The sequence below is a fragment of the Lichenostomus cassidix genome, chromosome 1 (assembly GCF_008360975.1).
Source record: "Lichenostomus cassidix isolate B80296 chromosome 1, HeHo_3.0, whole genome shotgun sequence".
Lineage (NCBI taxonomy): Eukaryota > Metazoa > Chordata > Aves > Passeriformes > Meliphagidae > Lichenostomus > Lichenostomus cassidix.
Window position 1 is genome coordinate 95,941,849 of NC_139479.1, and position 19,744 is coordinate 95,961,592.

Genomic DNA, 19,744 nt, shown 5'->3' on the forward strand with positions numbered 1-19,744 from the left:
CTCCTCACAACTTCCCAGTCTCCTCTCCAGCATGGCCATATGGAAAGCAGAGAAGACCTTGGCTCTGTGCAAGCCCTGCTCAGCTATAAAAAATCTCTATATTATCATCACTGTGTTCAGCACAAATCCAAACCACAACCCCATACCAGCCACTGGGAGGAAATTTAAGTTTATCTCAGCCCAAACCAGCACCTGGATAATGGTTCAGGAAGCTGGATGTGTAACCTGATCCCTCTTCAGACTTTTGCTGCTTTTGAAGGGCAATTTTACTTTAAATGAGACTGATTCCTACCTGTGACTTTTTTTTAGAATTTCTATGGAAAGTAAGAAAAGGAACAAATCATTATGATAATTTAGTTTTATTACATGAGCTCCTTTTCTTCCTTACTTCTATACATAGATGCCTAATTGGCCACTCTGTACCTTCCAGGAGGCTCTCAAGGTACAAGAGAAAAATGCCTATATGCATTCTGGTTACAAACAAATGCCTGCATTTACCTCATTTTATTCACTAGAGAAATAATAGAGGAAGGTTTAGTGAAAACTTTTTGGTTGTAAAGGATTTTGATAAATTTAGGAAAAGAATTACAGTTGTGTTCAAGGTGATTTAAGTAAAATAGAGATGATGAAGATGATGACAAATGTAGCTTTCTTCATGCTAGCAGAACAAAATTCAATTCAGCATCAAAGCAGGATAAATAGGGATAAATGTAATGGCAACCTTTTGTTCTGTGAATGCTGTCATAGAGGGCTTGAAAGCCTGAGCAAATAATGAGAGGCAGAAAGAGAAACAGCAAGTGCATGAGAGAGACAGCACAGCAGAGAATAGGAACAGCTAGGAGAAATATCTGTCGTAATAATCATAGCAGAGACAAAGGGAAAGCCCAGGAGCTGAGACAGCTTGCTGTGAGCAGTAATCTGGATATAAAAGCATAAGGTCTAGATGGAAGATGGGATTCAGAAATGTCACTTTCCTAAAACATCCATATCACTTACTTCTCACTTAAGTGGTCTGATTACTTTGCAGCTCACACCTTGATTCTCCTCACACCATCTTTTTTTTCCTGTTTTGTTCTTACTCTCTGAAGTGGTTTGAAATTTTAACACAGTGGAGGAGCAGCCAGCCCTCTTTTACCTTCTCAGGGCTCATGTCTTGTTGGTTGCTGTAGTTACTCTTCCCACCAGTTCAAAGAATCACACTTTGTAGGTGTTGTGATTTAATCCCAGCCAGCAGCCAAGCCCCACATAGGCACTCAGTCACTCCCCCACCAGGATCGGAGAGAGAACTGGGAGGGTAAAAGTGAGAAAACTCCTGGTATAAGATAAAGACACTTTTTTAGGTAAAGCCAAACCAAAACAAGGAATTCATTCAGCCCTTCCCTTGGGCAGGCAGGTGCTCAGCTGTCCCCAGGAAAGCCAGGCTCTGTCATGCGTAATGGTGACTTGGGAAGACAAAACACCATCAGTCCAAACATTCCCCCTTCCTATTGGGGAAATATCCTCACAGTTAGGTGTTTGGAGACTGCTTAATTACCTGACAACATTAGGCATGAAAAATGCACTTCCCAATTATAAGAAATTGCAGAATGAACAAAGGAGGCAGTCACTGGTGGTTTGCATTCAACAGCACAGCCATTCCCCCAGGATTGTTGAGAGGTCAGAGAATGTGCTGCCAAATTTGTTGCTCATTTGCATTTTTAATTTTTTGTAAATATACATGGTTATTTTCTCTTATACAGCCATGCAGCCCCATAGAATCATCCTGAAAGGGTAATTAAGAAGCATTTATTTCATGAATAATACCCAAGCAGAATCAAGCAAAATCAAGATCACTTCACATGTGAGGCTGCCTGGATACTGAAGAGTATTATTGCATCCAATATTAGGGTAAGAAAAATGTGAACTTGCCATTAATCCTTGACTAAAGAGGTATGTATATATTTCTATATGCAAGTATTCGTCTGAGGGTGCAGCAGAAGCCTAGGTAGCCATGGGATAAGGAGAAACTATTTGTGTTAATGGGACTGCAACATTTACCTTGACATCTGGGAACTTGTATAAACATTTATTGTATTTTACACTATTTTTTAAAAGATATTAGTGAACAACAAAATGGATAATTGCAGATTTTAGTTCATTTACAGACTCACATTATAAAATCCAATAAATTACAGCAACTGTGTAGAGCCATTAACTACACTTACTGCTGGCAGACATTGCTTGTGTTTTAGTCCAATGATGGCAATATATTCCATCTTGCACAAAAAAAAGAGCATTAATACATTTAAACTAAGGGTTATCTGAGGCTCTAATTATCTTAAAGTACCTCTGTTAATTTGCAAATTATTCACATTCCTCAAACCATGCAAAGCAGCAACAGCCTATATATGAGCTCATACTTGAAATTCAGAATAATGTTTAAGGTGATGTGATAGAGTTTAAATGTCTTGATCTGTACAATTTGACTTCAAAACTTCATGTCTTCAGTTCGTTTCTCTGTGACAGCCTGCCTGTTTTCCTTGAGTAAATTGTTGTTAACATGGGAAATACAAATATTAACATTTTTCCCCCTTTTTGAAGTATTGATGGGAAAAAATAGTGAGGTACTTACATCATTCCCAAGTAAAAAGTACATTTGTGTTTTCATAAATAGATGTTTAAGGTTTCTTATTTCTACTATAGAAATAAGAAAGTATCTTATTAATCCTTCCATGATACTTATGTGTAATAAATGATACAGTATGATTCCTACCCAAAAAGTATGATTTCCATTTCACAGTAAATTTCACTTTTATAACTTCCCATGGACTAGACATTCAGGTTCTTTTGTCAAAGACTGATGCTCAGGTTTCCAGAGTGTACAACAATCTATATTCCCTGTGTCTGGTAACTGCAGCAAATCTGACAAAAACCCATCAACAGAGACATTTGTAAGAGAATGTTAGAGAGCTTCCAAAGACTCACTGGACTTTTTTGGAGCTGTGCACTGAAACCCCATGGACTTGGACGTGTGAGAGTTTGCCCAGTGGGCTCATTCCAGAGCTGCCCATCCTGCAAGATTTAAGTGCACTGGCTTGGGGGTTACAATTACCTCACCTTGAGTGGTCACTCGGCAGGCTGTCCCTGTGCTGGCTTTAAGTTTGGGTGATGTCAACACAGAAATATTCTTTTAAGACCCCCATACCACTGGAATTGTGTTTCTTCAGAGCTGTGTGTCCTGCTGGGAAGCTGTGCAGACCTCTTTCAAAGCTACACACCACACACACCTAGAGTTTTAGTGGTATTGAATGTCTCTGTTGGTCTCATCTCTGAGCAGAATGCACCCAGCCCAGGCAGCTGCAGAGCAGCTCCACATGGCCTCCCAGATCAGGAGACCTCAGAAGGCAGCGTGGCCTCCTTCCCAATGTCTGTGTTTGTGGAGGGGATTAGCTGGTATTGAATACCTGGCCCTTTTCAGCCTCTTCTGCAGCATTTGCTCTTTGTATCCATGGAATTGGACTGGAACCAGAATGAACTAATCCTTGATTTTTTTTTTTTTTTTTTTTGTTATAAACACCTTTGTGATGTGTTGTGAGCAGACTGGGAGAGGTATAAACTTTCCAGGCACAGTTCTGTGGTGTCTTTATTTGCTACTAATTATGTTTTCTAAATCTGAAAAAGGGATAAAGGAATAAGCAAAAAAAACCAAAAAACAAAAAACCCACAAAAACAAAACAAAACAAAACAAAAAAAAAACCCAACAAAACCAAACCCCAACAACAAAATGTCAACTTGTGTAAATTAAAGGAAAAAGTGATAAAATCACTAAACAGATGCATCAACTTTAACTCTAGTGCGGGTACATAAATTTACTTTGTTTGCACGTAACATATACAAATACATATATCTTAAAATACATATTTAAGCCCATAGACTGCAAAAAGGTATATTTTATATAGCAGCATATACCATTCAAAGCAAATGTTTTAATGGTAATAGGCATGTTTTGCATGCTGAGAGAATGTGCACAAACCAAATCTGCAAAGTGGATGAATCCATTATGTAAATCTAAAGTTGTCAAAGTGATCTATTATAACTATTTCTACTGTCAGCTGTTCCACATAGCACAAATTCAGCAACATACTCATCTTGATAGGGGAGAGTATTTAGATATTATACCAACTACTTCTTAATCTTACTGATTTCCACAGCACCTATCACAATGACAATTTTTGTTACAGGGATTAATGCTGAAAACAGAAGATGACAATCAAAAGCTAACAAAAGAAGTGTCATGTTCGTGACTTGAATATAAATTGAAGGCTGTGAAGGAACAACATGGCTTGGAGCATTGCTGCTGGAGGCCAGCCTTTCATCAGAGGCTCGTGTTTAGAAACTAGAACTGTTGGGAGGGAACAAAATGTCACTAGTGATGGCTGTTTGTAACCTATGTGAGAGACGTGTTCTCCATTTAGCGCCTAGTGTGCTACATAAAAAACAAACCAAGAAAAGGATCTAAATGGGCATTGATTTGAACATCACTGGTATTTTCTGCAGAGAGTTTGGAGGCTACTTTTTTTTAGCATCCAAAACTAGTCATTGAGTATGTCTCTTTTTTTCTCACAGAAGATACTTCTCCGGGCTTGGGAGTGAGGGGGTATTGTAAAAGATTTTTCTGTCACTGCTGATGCTATCTTTTTCTTGCTATGCTAGATATGAATTTGCACTGGTAGAGATTTAGCAGTTCAATGCAAATGCTAGTCAAACATTGTAACAATGTTCTGCTTGTGAAAGATGCTTTAATTATTCTTGTGTCTGCTTTAGTTTTAAAAGGCAAAATGAAATATATTGCTGCATCCTGACAGTTGTGCTTTTTCCTAAGCAGTAGGAAACCCCAAAGCTTTGAACCAGGTCCTACAAAACTTGTCTGTTTCATGTGTGTTAGGGTTTCATTAAAGTTTCATTAGACAGTATTATGAAGTTAATGCATGGCAGCTTGAAAGGATTAACCAGCCATTAAATAACAGCAAATTAATTCTTTTTTTTGCTTTTTTTTTTTTAATTACAATTTTAGTGGATGACCCACGCAAATTTCTATATTTGAATAAATTTCCAGATTCAATAGATTTGGGTGTTGGCACCTTCTAAAAATAGATAGAGCACTACAGTTCATGAAGGTTAGTTTCTGGTTGGCTGGAAAGCAATAAAGTTCTGTAGATGCTAAAGAGTGAGGCTTCCACCTTTGTTCACAAGAGGGACCAAGAGGGAGAGAGCAAAGTGCCAAGGAGTGCCCAGGGGCTCGGTGTGCAGCCAAGTCCACACTGAGTCAGGAGAGTAGTTTAATCAGTAAATACCCTGAGCTCCTTCTCTTCTTGTTTGGCATTGGGGTTGGGGGGTTATTTTTGGGTTTTGTTTTGTTTAATTTTACTACAAAGTTTGCTTTGGACCTGCAGAACCTTTCTGTCCCTGATAAAAAAATAGAGGCTACCACCAATAAAAAAGTATTTTGCCAAGAACTGCCATTTTTTTTCAGAGCAGTATTTAATTAAGAAAATAGGCAGTAAGCAAACATTTTATCAAATCTGTAGATGGTGAACAAAACATCACTGAGCAGCTCAAGGTTGCTTGACAATATCACTTGCTCATATAGGAGGTATGCTACAAAGGACTTCTTAACATTTTTGAGTATTTAAATTACCTAACTTTGCTTTGTAGATTTTATAATTTTTTTGTTGGATTATTGTTCAATGTGGAGCAATGTTCTCTCTTTTGCTTTCTGCAAATGCTAACTCAAAACATGTTATGTTCATAATTATTTTTCTTGCACCATGGGAGCAGAAATCCAAAACAGTAGAATTTGGGTTTGTAAAAGAGCAATGTGGGAAGCAGGGAGCTGATAAAAGTCTTGGCTGTTTTTTAGGAAGAGAGATAGTTTTATCAAAGCATCAGGCAGTTTACCCTGTAGGAGAGCTCTGGCTTCCACCAGCACTGACCTCCTCCCAGGCAGCCCCCCTGGATCCCTGCCTTCCTGGTAACACTGCACAGCCATTCGTGGTGCTGGGAACTCAAGCTGCAGCCAGCTGGGTACTCCCCAGTTAGGCAGCCAGACCTTGCCTCCAGCAGCATTGCAGAAATCAGTTCTTGTCCATGCCTGGTAACGTGCCTTGCAGAGATGGATGGGAATTTTCCATGAATTCTGATAGTTTGGGACTACAGAGTGCCTCCTATGAATTAACTCTGTTCAGGGGCAGGCTGGATGAGCTGCATGGAGGTTTGTGTTTCAATGATCTCCATTAATGCCAGGTATTTCAAAGCAGTGCTGTTGACATTTTAAAGGGGCTATGATGGCTCCACATTTAATATTTTTGAATTTGTCTCTGTAGACTGGTGTGCATCTTGGCACAAGTGGATTGTAAGGCCAAGCAGAAGGCAGAAGGCTTGGCAGCTGTGGGACAGGTGAGACCCAAATGCACCCATGTGTGCAGCCACAGCATGCCACCAAACCAAAGGAGTGTGTTGGCATATTGGTGAGTGGCACTCCTTTTTGCCCTTGGGAAGATCTGTCCAGGCATGAGCACTGTGTTGTAGTACAATTTTCTGCAGAACATGCAGAAATTGTAGTTGAGTTGCTGGTTTGTTTGGTGATGTGTTCTTACCTTTTTTTTTTTTTTTTTTTTGTTGAATTTAATATAAAGAGGTCATGAAGAGTTTATTTCCAATAAGTTCACTTAGGCAAAAATATATGCCCTGCACTTTAGGTCTTGAAAGGTCCTTCTTCAAAGCTTCAGATGGGAGCCCCTGCATGAATGGTAATGCACACATTTTAATGTGTGAGGGATTCTGTGCCTTTTAGTGAATTCATCTGAACTTTCTTGGGTATCCCTGTGAACCCTTTTTTATTGCCTTACTGAGAAGTAAAGCTGGTTAATTACAGTTACTTCCTGGAAAGCATTATCTATCATGGTATTACTGCTGAAAGGGAAGGAGGTACCCTGCTTACTTAGAAATATTCCTATGGCACCATTTGAATCATTGTTATTCATAAGACTGCATTTACAAGGTGTCATATTATTTTCTTACTCTGTGAAAAGCATTTGATAGTTTTCAGATTGTTGAGCATTTTGTGAAACAAAAAAGAAAATTATTTAAAGATACATTACTTCATAAAATTACGTTGTAAATATTTTTCTGACTAGTTATAATCAAAGGACAATTATGTCCTTCAAAACCAGACAGTTTTCTGGTGTGTACAGGAGTCTGGGAAGACTAAAGGCAGAGCAATGGTCCACTTTGTCTTATATAACTTTCCAGAGGCAGTCGGGGGTCTCCAGCCCTCCACCAGGGAAGTTTAGGGACAGACCTACATTTGGAGCCAGGGCTTTGCTGTTATTCCATTCAAACAAGGAGTGTGATTTTAGTGAATGTGTTGCTCTCTTTTGCTCTGCAGCAGTTTTGTCTGTACCTTGTGTTTGCATCACAGATTCAGATCTGTCATTTTTTGCAGTATTTTTCAGTATATGATTATGGTCCTGTTGTGTTGTCAGCCACTAACAGATGGCTTATTTCTTTAATATAACAGTTATTTGATGTATGTATCCATCTAAACAAAATACCTGATGGATATCTGGTGCTGGAAAAACAAATCGTTACTAGTCTTCCTGAAGGTAATAGAAATATTTTAAAGTAAAATTTATCACGTGAGTATTGATTTTTTATACATTACAGTGACAGGTTAAAAATAAAAAAGGCAAGCTGAAGTAGTGAAACATTCTGGTGTCTTTTCTGCAGATCTGTGCAGAGGCTCTTCTAAACACAAGTGTATGTTCCTTGTCTATTTCTGAAAAAGTAAAAGCATGAGCACTATAATCAGTTGACATACCACTAATTCTCATCCAGAGCATGTCATTGCAAAAGTAGTGTAGAACCCCAAGAGGGATGAGCTATGCTATAGCACTTTCCTTGGAGGGAGTCAAGTTCCCCTAGACTGTATTTCAGAACAGCAGACATCTGTAGCCATGGTACTTTGGGATAAAATAGTTCCTTTATGAAACTCTCCTGAGAATTGTAACCATACTTGAAATTGTCTCTAAAAGTCTGGTTTTGATAAAGAGGTTTCTTCTAAGCTTCATCCAGCTGATGGCTTCCCATATTAGTGGTAGTTCTTTCACCCTTCCTGATTATTGAAGAATATTGTCCTAAGATGGGAAGAAACTGCACACAGTTAAAATAGGTTCACTTGGGTTTTCTGTGTGGACTAGCAGAAGGAAGCATCTGGTCCTCCTGGCACTCTGTGTTGTAGACCCTTCAGACTACAGGAATACAGCTTAGAAGATAAGGCATAAGTTTAATTTGTGTGTCACACTGTAATGTCATCAAATCCATTTGTCTGACCAGTGTTTCCATGTTGGCAATTGACTACTTGTTCCTAGTCTCTCCAGAAGATATTTTGCTTCTCACAGCTGACCAGAAAGGGAACAATTTTTCTACCGTTTCCATGGCCTGATAGCCTAAAGCCAGTTCTCTTATCAGTAATTTTGATTGAAGCAGAAACTGCTGTTTATGGCTGTCTTCACTGTCATCTTAGAATTTTGACTAAAAACTACATATTTTTTGTACTTCTTTCTGCATAGCATCTTGTGCATGAAAAAATTGTGTCCTGAGACTGGAACTGCAAAGGGCAATCTATGATAAAGTTTTCAAGTTAGAGTTTCTGTTTATTCCTAACATTTTTACATGCATGTTTTTTCCTAAGAAATTAAATGAAAATAACTCAATTAGATGCTCCATAACATCTCAGAAAATAACATTGTCCTTTTTTCTTCTGAGTCTGTATCACACGAAGCTGTTTTTACATCACAATAACCAGTTGGTCTTCCCCATTTCCCACGTCTCTTTTTGCCTCGTGCCATCTACCATTAACAGCCACAGAATTAAAAAAAAAAAAAACCCTACCAAAATCATTTTAAGCGACTTAAATCAGATTTTTTTATGTATTATTAGGAGTTAATCATCTGGTTTATATTCTGTTCTGTGGAAACCTTCTTGTGGAAAGATTGTTTGATAACACAGTGTTGTCTGTAATATCCTATGGTTCTTTAATTCCAGATCATACTCAGTCATTTCTCTGTCCTCCCATCTCTACAGAGCCTTTCTGCTCCAAATAAACTTCTAAAACCAGAAAAATTTTGTCCAAAAGGTTTAATCTTGTTTTAATATCAATATCGTGAAGAATTGAAATATTGATCCTTTTATCTTATCTAGTGGTTCATTTGCTAAGACAAATGACTCACTTGCTACATGGATCTGTAAATAATTTAACTCTTCTTATTAATAAGTTGAATGTAATTAGTAGACATAATTGTGTAGCATGAAGCAGTGAACTATTGAACTTTATAAAACTTTAAAGAAACTATAGATCATAGCATCACAGAATCACAGAATATCTTGAGTTGGGAGGGACTCATTGGGATCATCAAGTCCAACTCCTTGTTCCTCACAGGACCACCTAAAAGTAAACCACAAGACTAAGTTCAACATCCAGACACTCCCTGAACTCTGACAGGCTTGGTGCCATGACCTCTTCCTTGGGGAGCTCATTCCAGTGACCAACAGCTCTCTCAGTGAAGGTGCATCCACTGATCCACCTTCACCCCCTTTCCTTAGGGCAGATGGAAACCTGAATGAGGCAACCCCTCAGTCTTCTCTTCTCCAGGTTGAACAAGCCAAATTACCTCATCTATTGCTTCCACTAATAATATCTATTTTTTAGTTTTCCCTCTTTTTTTTTTTTTTTCTTTTTTTTTTTTTTTGTGGTTTAGTTTATTCCACAAAGAATCAGAATTCAAAGTTCTCAACTTTCAGGTGAGTGCCTTAGCTTTGCACAGGCTTCTAGAGCTGTGTGCCCTTACTGATCCATGCCCCATCCTTTAGACTCATAAAGTTGTTCTCACTGCCTGGTTATTTCTTTCCCTCTCAATGACTTTTTAAGCATTTTACACAAATTGGAAAAGTAACAGCAGGAAACAAGAGAAAACCACCAGAATAATGGCTGTGGGCACACTCCTGGGAGATGCAAGATATAGGTTCAAATTCTTTCAATTAATTGTGTGGCTCCCAAAGCCCAGATAAGTAACCAACTAAAAAGCTAAAAGAATAAAGCTTAAAATGTTTCCAATAATAGAGGAATGTGAAGGCAATTTGTGGCTTCAATAGTGATAATTTTACCTGAATTTATGAACAGATGACTTAATTCTCTGTGTCTGATAACAGTTGTCTCTTTTGGTGATTTTACTGTTATTTTCCAAATGGTAATCCAACTCCACAGACTTTTAAAAAAGAGCTCAAACAACATCAAAATGTCTTGAATAGCCTTTATCACAGGTCAGGCTGGATGTCCCCTTAGCTATGCTCCCTGCAGTTAGGTCTGTACGCTGCAGAGTCCGTGGGTACCCAGGGTTAGTAATTCAGTTCTATTTCCTGTGACATGTCTTCCAAACTCTTTGCTTTAATCACAGTTCTGACAAGACAGCTCCTCATAGGTTTCTGAGCTTGGAGAAAGGGGGATGAGAGGATTGGTGTCCTTCTTTGGATCATTTCGTTGACATAAGCTCTCACAAAGTGGAAAGGGCTTTGGATGTCAAAATTCAGGGTTTAGAAGATTGCACATTGTAGACACCCCACATCATAACTCTTTTTGGTACTGGAACAGCTTATAGTAAACTGAAATTTAAATAAGAGGTTTGTAAACAATATTACCCCCTTCTCCTTTTTTTTGTCCTGATGGAGCAGCCTTTCTTTCAGGCTGATTCCCAGTGCAGCAGTGTTCAGTTTTTAGGCTGCAGATATGCTGTAGAACTCCCTCTGTATCCCAAGGGTGATCTTCCTTCTGACACCCCAGCCCCCTGTTTGTCTGCTCCTATGTTATTTCAGCAGACCCTCTGTGTCTGCCTCAGCTACCCTTCAGGCTTTGGTATTCCTGGGCTGCCCTCACCTATCCCACGGGAAAAAGGGTTCCCAAAACCCAAGCAGGCACCATCTGCTCTCTGTTGCAGGAACCCTTTCCCTCTGTTGCAGAAGGCTGCACTGGATGGTCTGGGCAGGAAGCATTCCTCCCAAAGCCTTCCCTGAGAGGGAAGACAATCTTTTCACAACAGCTCACAAGAAGTGAAAATGAGCTCTGATCAGCTGAAATGGATACTGCCCATCACAGAGTTTTAAGTCCAACAAGCAGAACAGGGTTCATTTTTGTCTTTTTATCATCCTCAGAGTTGTGGTAAACTTGCTGTTTTTCTGAGCTGCAGTCTCAGGAGGCCCTTCAGATGCTTCTGAAGATTCACTGAATTGACATAAGGATAAACCAGATTTCAAACTGGACTAAAGAAAAGTAAATACAGAATCATGAAATCACAGAATCCTTAAGGTTGGAAAAGACCCTTAAGATTGAGCCCAGCCATTAACCTCACAGTGCCAAGTCCACCACTAAACACCACATCTATACCTCTTTTAAACACCTCCAGTAATGGTGACTCAACCACTCTCCTGGGCAGCCCATTTCTGTGCTTGACAACCCCTTTGATGATGAAATATTTTCTGATATACAGTACAAACCTCTCCTGGCTACAGCTTGAGGCAGTTTCTTCTTGTTCCATCACTTGGTCTCTTTTCCCAGGGAACAACACCCACCTGGCTACAGAATCCTTTTGGGTAGGTTATTTCAGGTATGTATTTCTCAGATTCCTGAGCATACTGCATTAAATTAACAGACTAGCAAAACCCTGAAGACTGATCTGAACTAGTCAAGCACAACTGACAGCTGCAATTAAAAAAAAACTATCTCCTAAATCAGCTTTATCCTCATTACTAGTGCTTAAAAACCCCAGATGAGAAGCCCAAGTGCACTAAAGCCATTGTACAACCACACAGCAGGAGACAGCTCCTACCTCAGAAAGCCTGCAGTCAAAAGAGATGAAATAGTGCTGCACTATTGCTCTCTGATAGAAAGGCTGGACTGAACTGACAGACTCCCTAGCTCAAGGTCAGACAAGGGCTAATGCAAAACTGGAAACCCAACCACAATCTTCTGATCCCAGCCTAGTGTCTGAGCCAGAAGACGATCCTTCTAACCATGCAGAACATGACCATTTGTTTTCATATGCAGAGCTCTCTTTCATGCCAGTGCTTCTCCAGCATCTTTTTGCATGGCATTCCATCTCTGCCATAGAGCTTTCCTCCTTTAGGTGTTATTCTGGCAACACAACAGCTATGAACACAATCCATGTGTATCTACACTCTGTGAAAGCAGTTTTCAAAAAGGAAAGATTTTGATACCTACAACCTGCAGGAAGTAGTTCTGCACATTTTTTCCTTTTTTTTCTATCATATGTTCTCCTATTCTGCTATTTTTTCTTTGTTTTCTACAATCTTACAGTGTAAAATTTGCGCAAAGATGAAATGCTTAGAGCAAAATAAAAAGTCAGACATTCGTAAAAGTAATGTGTAATTGTCATTAAGTAGACTTTACTATGTGATGATCATCTGAAATCTTCCTCCTTCAAAACACTAAAACAGAGCAAGACAAAGCAAGGATATTGTTTAGATATTAAATATATTTGTTTTTCATTCTGACAAACTTTTAGGAGTTGCATATGTTCAGGCAGTGAGAACACAGAATTTACCTATATTATTGAGATGTTAAAAACACTTAATCAATGCTAGGATCTCTTTCCAAAATAAATCTGATGTTATCAGAGAGAAAAAAGTGAGGTCCATTAAATCCTGTCTTCTGTATTTCTTTCCCCTGAATGCAAGGCTTTACTCTCCCTTTCCCTAGAGATAATGAATTCTTGGAAGTGTGAGATACACAGTAAAAATTTAAGAATTATATAACACAAAGCTTCTTTAAACCAATATTGAAATTCATGGTATTATTTAATTTTAAAAACACAGACAACAGGGGAATTGTATTTGTTAATCAAACATTAAGTCCCTTTTTCTTATGAGGAGGGAACAGATGTTTGTTCAAAACAAGCCTAGTGACAACTTGCAGAAAAAAAGAGGATCATTGCTTAAAGAATTTTAAGGGAGGCTGAAGTAATGAATTTAAGTGGCTTAACAGCATGCCTAACAAATATTTATTGCTGTCATATAAATGCTGTAGCAGGTTTTGCCTGGTAAGGAAAACCTCAAAAATGGGTATCGGGAATGTTGACAGGGACAAGCTTTACTAAATTAAATTAAAAAGAATATTCTTCAGTAGTTTCTAGGCTTCTTATTTGCTGTGGGGAGGTAAAACTATTCTTTTGCTTTTCCCACAGTTGATTTAGGAAGAAAGGGGAGATGTTTTCAGAGGTACTTAAAAATAACTACTCCAGCAGATATGTGTGGTGCCTGGGGAAAGCTGTTAATCCAGTAATAACATTAGAAAGAGCTACAGAAAACAGAGGAAATGTCAGTCATTCTGCTGTCCTCCTCGTCTCTGGCCTGCTAGTGACACTGTTACACCAGGGACGAAGCCTTTCGTGGAAACCTGGATGGCAGCAGGCAGAGGAGAGGCTGCAATCCCTGATCCCTGGCAGCTGAGGGAAGGACTGACATATGTGGGATACATGTTGATAATGTGTTTGAACTTTGTTGCTCCAGAAATGTCAGGTTTAAAAAGTGGCCGTAGAAAAGGAATCAAGAGAGTGTATGGAACTGTGTGACACGGCTGAGATTGTGGGGAAATCCCAGATGCAGGTTAACCACAGCAAGGTGAGAGCAGGATCTGGATAGCTCACCTTTCACAGCAACAAATACCTGCACGTGCAGACATTTACTCTGTGGATGTGATAGTAAAATTAAATTTTACTTTTCTGGTTGTAAACAGAAAAAAAGCCCCACAATGTGTTGATGGATGGGACCTTTGCATTAATCCTCTGGTGGGGAGCCCTGAATTTAGTAAAGGATAGCATTGCCCTTATTGGGATTTTTTTCAAGAATTATGTATGCCTGTTTCCCAAAATCCCACTCACCTCTGCAGAGCCACGGGAAGCCTTTCACCTTTTGGTATTTATTAGATTTTAGGTGTCCAATCCATAGCATATATGAGCAATCAGTTTTACTGAAGAGCACACTTTCAAGATAATCATGATGGTCAATAGTTTCCAACCTAGAAACTGTGCAGCTCCTTTTATACGCAATACATTGTGAGTAATGAGCACATTTCAGAAATATGAAATCCAGCCATGAAGAACTCTTAGATAAAAACAAGGACAAAACCTGTTGCAGAAATCAATTTCTGTAAATTAATCACCTCCCCATAGTTGTATTGTCCCAAGTGGCTGTGACAAGACTACTCAGTTTATTTTTGCCAAATCCCATGTGCTGCCCAAAGTGAGCCCTTTTCTACCAGGCAATGTAAAATTCAGCTCAGTTGCCCAGGAAAATAAGCAGTAATCATGGATCTCTGCCAAAAGTGTGAAAGACAAAGTGGGATTTTGGTGAAGCATGGAGAAAATTAGCCAATCAGCCATTCTGGCACCTCAGGCTGTTATCTATTGTCCTGTCTAAAACAATGCAGAGGAAGTGCTTTCTCACCCTGTCTTTCTCTACTTCTAATATGAAAGCTTGGTGCACTCTTATTTCAGAATTTTCAAGGAGAAGAAAGGCTAAAACCTGGTGTTTCTAAGCTGGTAAATGCACTAAGATCTTGTTTCATCTGGTTTTTCTACCTCCTTACCTAGGTCCTGTCTGTATACACGTTGTTCCAAGTAAAATGTGATATGGTATCAAAGCAGATGGTCAACAATACCAAAATTAGAGTAAGACTAAGGACTGGTTAATATTGTTTTCCATGCATGTGATAGAGCTTAGTGAGCCATATTACTGACTAGTAGAAGCATGATGTTTGCTTTGATAGATACAAAATAGAAATATTCCACACAAGGAGAGGAACTTCATCAACCTCTCAGCAGAGTTGGTTCTGCATTCAAGTGCAGAGTTTGTAACTGGTACACCATCTTCCTCTTCCAAAAACGGAGTGCTGTGGTTCCTCAGTGTGAAATGCCTTATACCAGAGTGAGAAAGACTGCATGGAGATAACTGGTGGCCAGCTCTGCTTTTTAAAATGCAGATAGGTAAGGAAGGGTGCTCATCATAGCAAGATATTTTGTGTAAAAGTATGGTTGCTTGCCAGATGGATGTTGCTGCCAAAGGCCCAGATGTAAATCAGGGGTACATCAGTATGTTCCATCAGATGTTTGCTGTTTAATTTAATCTGAACTAATTTTAAGTTAGCTGGTAACTTGCCAACAGAAACATAAAAATACTGAATTTTTTTTTGGTCCAAGTTAGGGCTTCATTATGAGAGACAGCAATAGACAGCAATTATTTTTCAACAGAAGATAAATAATTTCCCTCTACTGCTAAGGACTTGACCTTTATATTTCTGTGCTATTCATTATATACCAACGTACTATTTCTACATCTCTCTGTTGCCATTTTTGTTATTAGCAGGGTTTCTGTTCCTCTAGCCTTTCCCTACTCCCAAACAGCAGCTGGTTTAGAATCACCCTCTTTTTAAACTTTGGTAGGAGGAGGTTGGTAAGCTGCCTCTAGACTGATTTGCTCTTCAGGAGTGTCTACTGGAGAGCTGTTCTAAAGAAATAAGTAGCAGCCCTAGGCCAAGTGCTAAATCTCTGCTCTCCTGAATCTAAGCCTACTCAAGTCCAAATGTTGTCCTCTTTTTCACCTGCTATTGTTTATTGACCATTTGTTTAATATATTCCCTCCCCCCACGTCTATCTTTTGTTTGCATGCTTCTGTTGTGGATTGTTGCTATATATCAGATCTGTAAGTAGCAACTGAGTTTTTGGCATTTAAATCAGTGGCTGAGGGGTGCCATTCTCTGCATTAGAATTCAAGATCTTGCTGTTTTCATTATGTCTTACTTTAGTAAACAGCTTCTAGTTTAGATTGTCCACTTTTGACAAGATAGGATAGCAGCTGGAGGAATTATTTATTTTATTGGGATGTTGAAAAGGAAGAAGAAAAAAAGGCTTGTTTCAGCCAGTTTCTGGATCCTAAGGGGGCATAAGTAATGTTCATCTTTATTTTAACAAGAGTCTAAGAGATCATCAAATTGTACACATTGTCTAGGAGTGATGCTTCATGATTACAGATTACTACAGCCTTTCTGCTCAATGCTTGCTTTCTCATTTGCTGAAGGATTTCTCTGCCTCCTGAAACCAGTCTGAAATCATGCATGAAGAAGTAGGTGCCTGTGCCAACAATTTCTCTGGAAGCAATGGGCAATCCATGGGGGGAAGGTTACGTGTAGTCTTTGGGGCTGGGACTAGATATCTAGCAGTAATCAAAATCCAGACAGAATATTCATTACTGTGTATGAAAACAACAGGGGATATCTTTGGGATATAAGGGTTTCCAGTGTAAGTTCTTTGAGACAGACCTAGTTCTTCCTCTATCTTCTGTGATGTCTGCTTGTTTCAACAGTGCGTGCATAAAAAAATTGTGTAATTTGCAAGACGACTTTTTCAAGCACTTGCTAGCAAATAGTCTGTAATGTGCCTCATGCTGGTTTGTCTTTTAAAAATAAAATAAATGTTTTGAACAGATTTGATCCCATTCACTTAAATGTTTTGAGCAAAATGTTACTGGGATATTTAGGACACAGATTTACTGTCTGTGCATGCTATCTGTAATGACCCAGTAGACCAGAACATCTTCAGAAGAGCTGTCACAATCTATCAAGTCAATGATCTGTGAAATATAAATTCTCTATGGAAGTTGTTATGGGCCATTAAGTAAATAATAATACCTATTTTATAAACTCTATATTAACTTTATATTTATTAGAGAAGATCAAATTTATATGACAAAATAAAAACCGGTCCGAGTCTCCAACTAAAACTTAAACTTCTCCAATATTGAAAAAACTGTCGTTACATTTCATTTTGTCGCTCACATTCTTTTTATGAGCATCTAGTGTAAAATTGGTATAAAATGCCAAAGTACCCAAACACTATAATTTTCATAGCATTTTCAGTCTAGTTTTGAGAGCAAGGTCCTTGTCTAAGCTGGCTTAGATAACTTAAAATAGTCTCCAACAGAGCTGAACAAGAAACTTCCTGAAATGTGCACAAAATTACAAAATACAGCAATTAACAAAACTAATTGCTCTGAATTCTCTCTGAGTTCCCTGTAAGGCATTAATTTTGAGAGTTCCATTCCAGGAGCTATATCAGAGCATTTTGAAATATTTAATGTGTTTTTCCCCCTGAGGTACAGGGCAGGACTCTGATCCCCATGTTTTATGAAGGAGAATCTGAATCACAGAAGTTAGAATCTATCTCTCCTAATAATAATCATGCATAAGTTAGGCACTGGGCCAAATAGACTCTTTATAGGCTCTGAAGGAGACCCATTTGCAGGGTTCAGCCTAATAGAGGTGTCTGAAGCATATGTTTGTGCTTCTGTTCAGAGCTGTGATTGCGTTGACAAAGCCTCAGTCTGTTCCTCCAGGCTGCCTTGCAGGTGAATTCCCCTCTACTTGTGCCTGAGTTTCCTTGGCAAATCCAATTGCTTTGCTCCATAAGGGCTCCAATGTATGACCCAACACACATCACCAAGGTCAAAATCCAGAGACCCTAAGTTCACAAGAAAGGTCTTTAAATAAACATTGCATTATGTGGAGGACACAAGGTGTTTGGGACTGCTTCACCTCTACCTGCTGGTTGGTAGAAGTTTGTGTGATAAATGCCACTCAGTATTTATCTGAGGTAGCACAAGTTTTACAGCAAACAAATGAGGTGGCTGTATCAGGCTGCATGATCTGCTTACAGCATTTAAACTTCATATTTTCAGTAGTGGTCTGTTTTCTTTGGAACATTTTTCTTGGCTTCATAGAGCCCAAGTTCCAATCAAGTGTCAGAACCCTTTATGAAGGCTCCAGGGGGACAGTCATCAGAGGATTGAAATAAGTTTGAAGCAGCCATAGGAAAGGGTAAGGGGAAAATAGACCAAGTGATCAGCAACAAACTGAAAACTAGAATCCACAAGGTGACTGAAGATGAATTAGTAGAATTAGTGACACTACTGGGAAGGCTTACATTTGTTTGGTAGCACAAGACTGAAAAATATTACAGGCAGTCTTTACAGCAGTGTAGGGTGCCTCTAAGCTTGATCATTTTCACAGGCTAATTAGTGAAAACTATAAATGATGCATGTAAACATGGAAAAACATGACCTACTTGAGAAGAGCCATCATGACTAAAGTTCTGCTTTATAAGCCTCTTGGCCTGCTTTGAAGTGGCTACAATATGCATAAGAATGAATTTAACAATAAAACCCACTTAAACTTTGAGGGGCTTTTGACAAAGGCTTGTAAGGAAACCAGGCAGGCAACTGGTAAAATAAATTGTAATAGATAAATAACATGTTAAAGATGGGAATGAAAGCCAAGAGAAAAGAGTCAGTAGAGTTTTGCATGGCTGTCTTTTTCACATTGTGGCAGCCATCACATTCTCAGAAGACAGAAAAAGGGATGAGCAGTGGTGAGGATACAAAGTTTTTTCAGGACAAGGGTAAACTGCAAGACTGAAAGACTGGAAAATAAAATTGCACATTGAATTCAGTATAAAATGTGAAGGGACATGCTTGGGAAGGAAATGGTGGACTCTGAGATGACCATTACCATTCAGAACTGAAATCTGGGGATGTGATACCTGTAGAAATGTAGGCATTTTTCATGCTGTGTAAATATTTTGTTAGCTAGTTCTTTTTGTAGCCTTTTTGTAATGTATCAGATGGCACTGCCAGTTTGAAAAATAAATCATCACATCTTTCCTTCCACAGTGGATAATTACCAGCATGTAACTTGGATTCTGTTTGGAACATGACCGATTACAACTAAAATTGTATAGCATGACTCATCAGTTGGTAATTAGATCTTGCCTCTTACCGTACCTAAGCCATGTCACCATAATCTATAATGATAAAGGAAAGAATGACTGATTTCATGCTTTTGGCAAGCAGAAGCCACAGTTTTCTAATAAAGTCACAATAAGGAAATTGATAGGTTTCTCTCGTATTGACTTGCATCTTTTTACACCTTTCATTCAGAGCATTTTTGCTGTCCCTTAATTGATTTTTGTCCCTAATTTCCCCTTCAACTTCCTGTCTTACATTCAGAATTCTCTGCAGCAAGCAAAGACAAATGAGAATAAAGAAAGGAGCTATGGCTTCAGCGTGGACAGACTTACATGAAAGAATGCCAGCAAAAAAATCAACTGCCAGAAACCACACATTATTAAAAGCACTGCACTAAGAGGAACTACTACTGTAGGCACTGTGTTGAAATATGACTGGTAAATATTAGGGGATCATGTGCTGTCTCAACAGAGTCTGAATCTAGAGTTTGACTAGCCAAAACTACTGATGAATTTAAATTTGGGGTTCATATGGATCTGCATTCATTTCCAAGAATTAGGATGGGTACTGTGGCTGTAATCCTCTAAACATTTTGATGCATATTTAAGTTAGTGGGTTCTTTTTATCTCATTAATATAATAAAGCATTGCAAGTAATTAAAATATGAATGTTGTTTTTTTGGCAAGTTTTTCACGTCATCCAATCTGTATTAGAGGCAGTGGAATAGCCAAATTATGTTAGTGTGTTAAAGTACTTAGGCGACAGAAGGAATGAGAATTAAATAGATGAATACTTAACAACATCATCAACTTTATAGCATCTGCATGATGTAATCAATATG

At 38.7% G+C, this 19,744-nt stretch overlaps 1 long non-coding RNA gene across 1 annotated transcript; it reads left to right on the forward strand.

The window, feature by feature from the left end:
- The first annotated feature begins 809 nt into the window (after positions 1-809).
- On the forward strand, positions 810-4,931 carry LOC146445360 (uncharacterized). The gene is made up of 3 exons (XR_014851701.1): positions 810-906; positions 1,740-1,887; positions 4,221-4,931. It is a non-coding gene; the product is annotated as an uncharacterized LOC146445360 (long non-coding RNA).
- Positions 4,932-19,744: the final 14,813 nt, after the last annotated feature.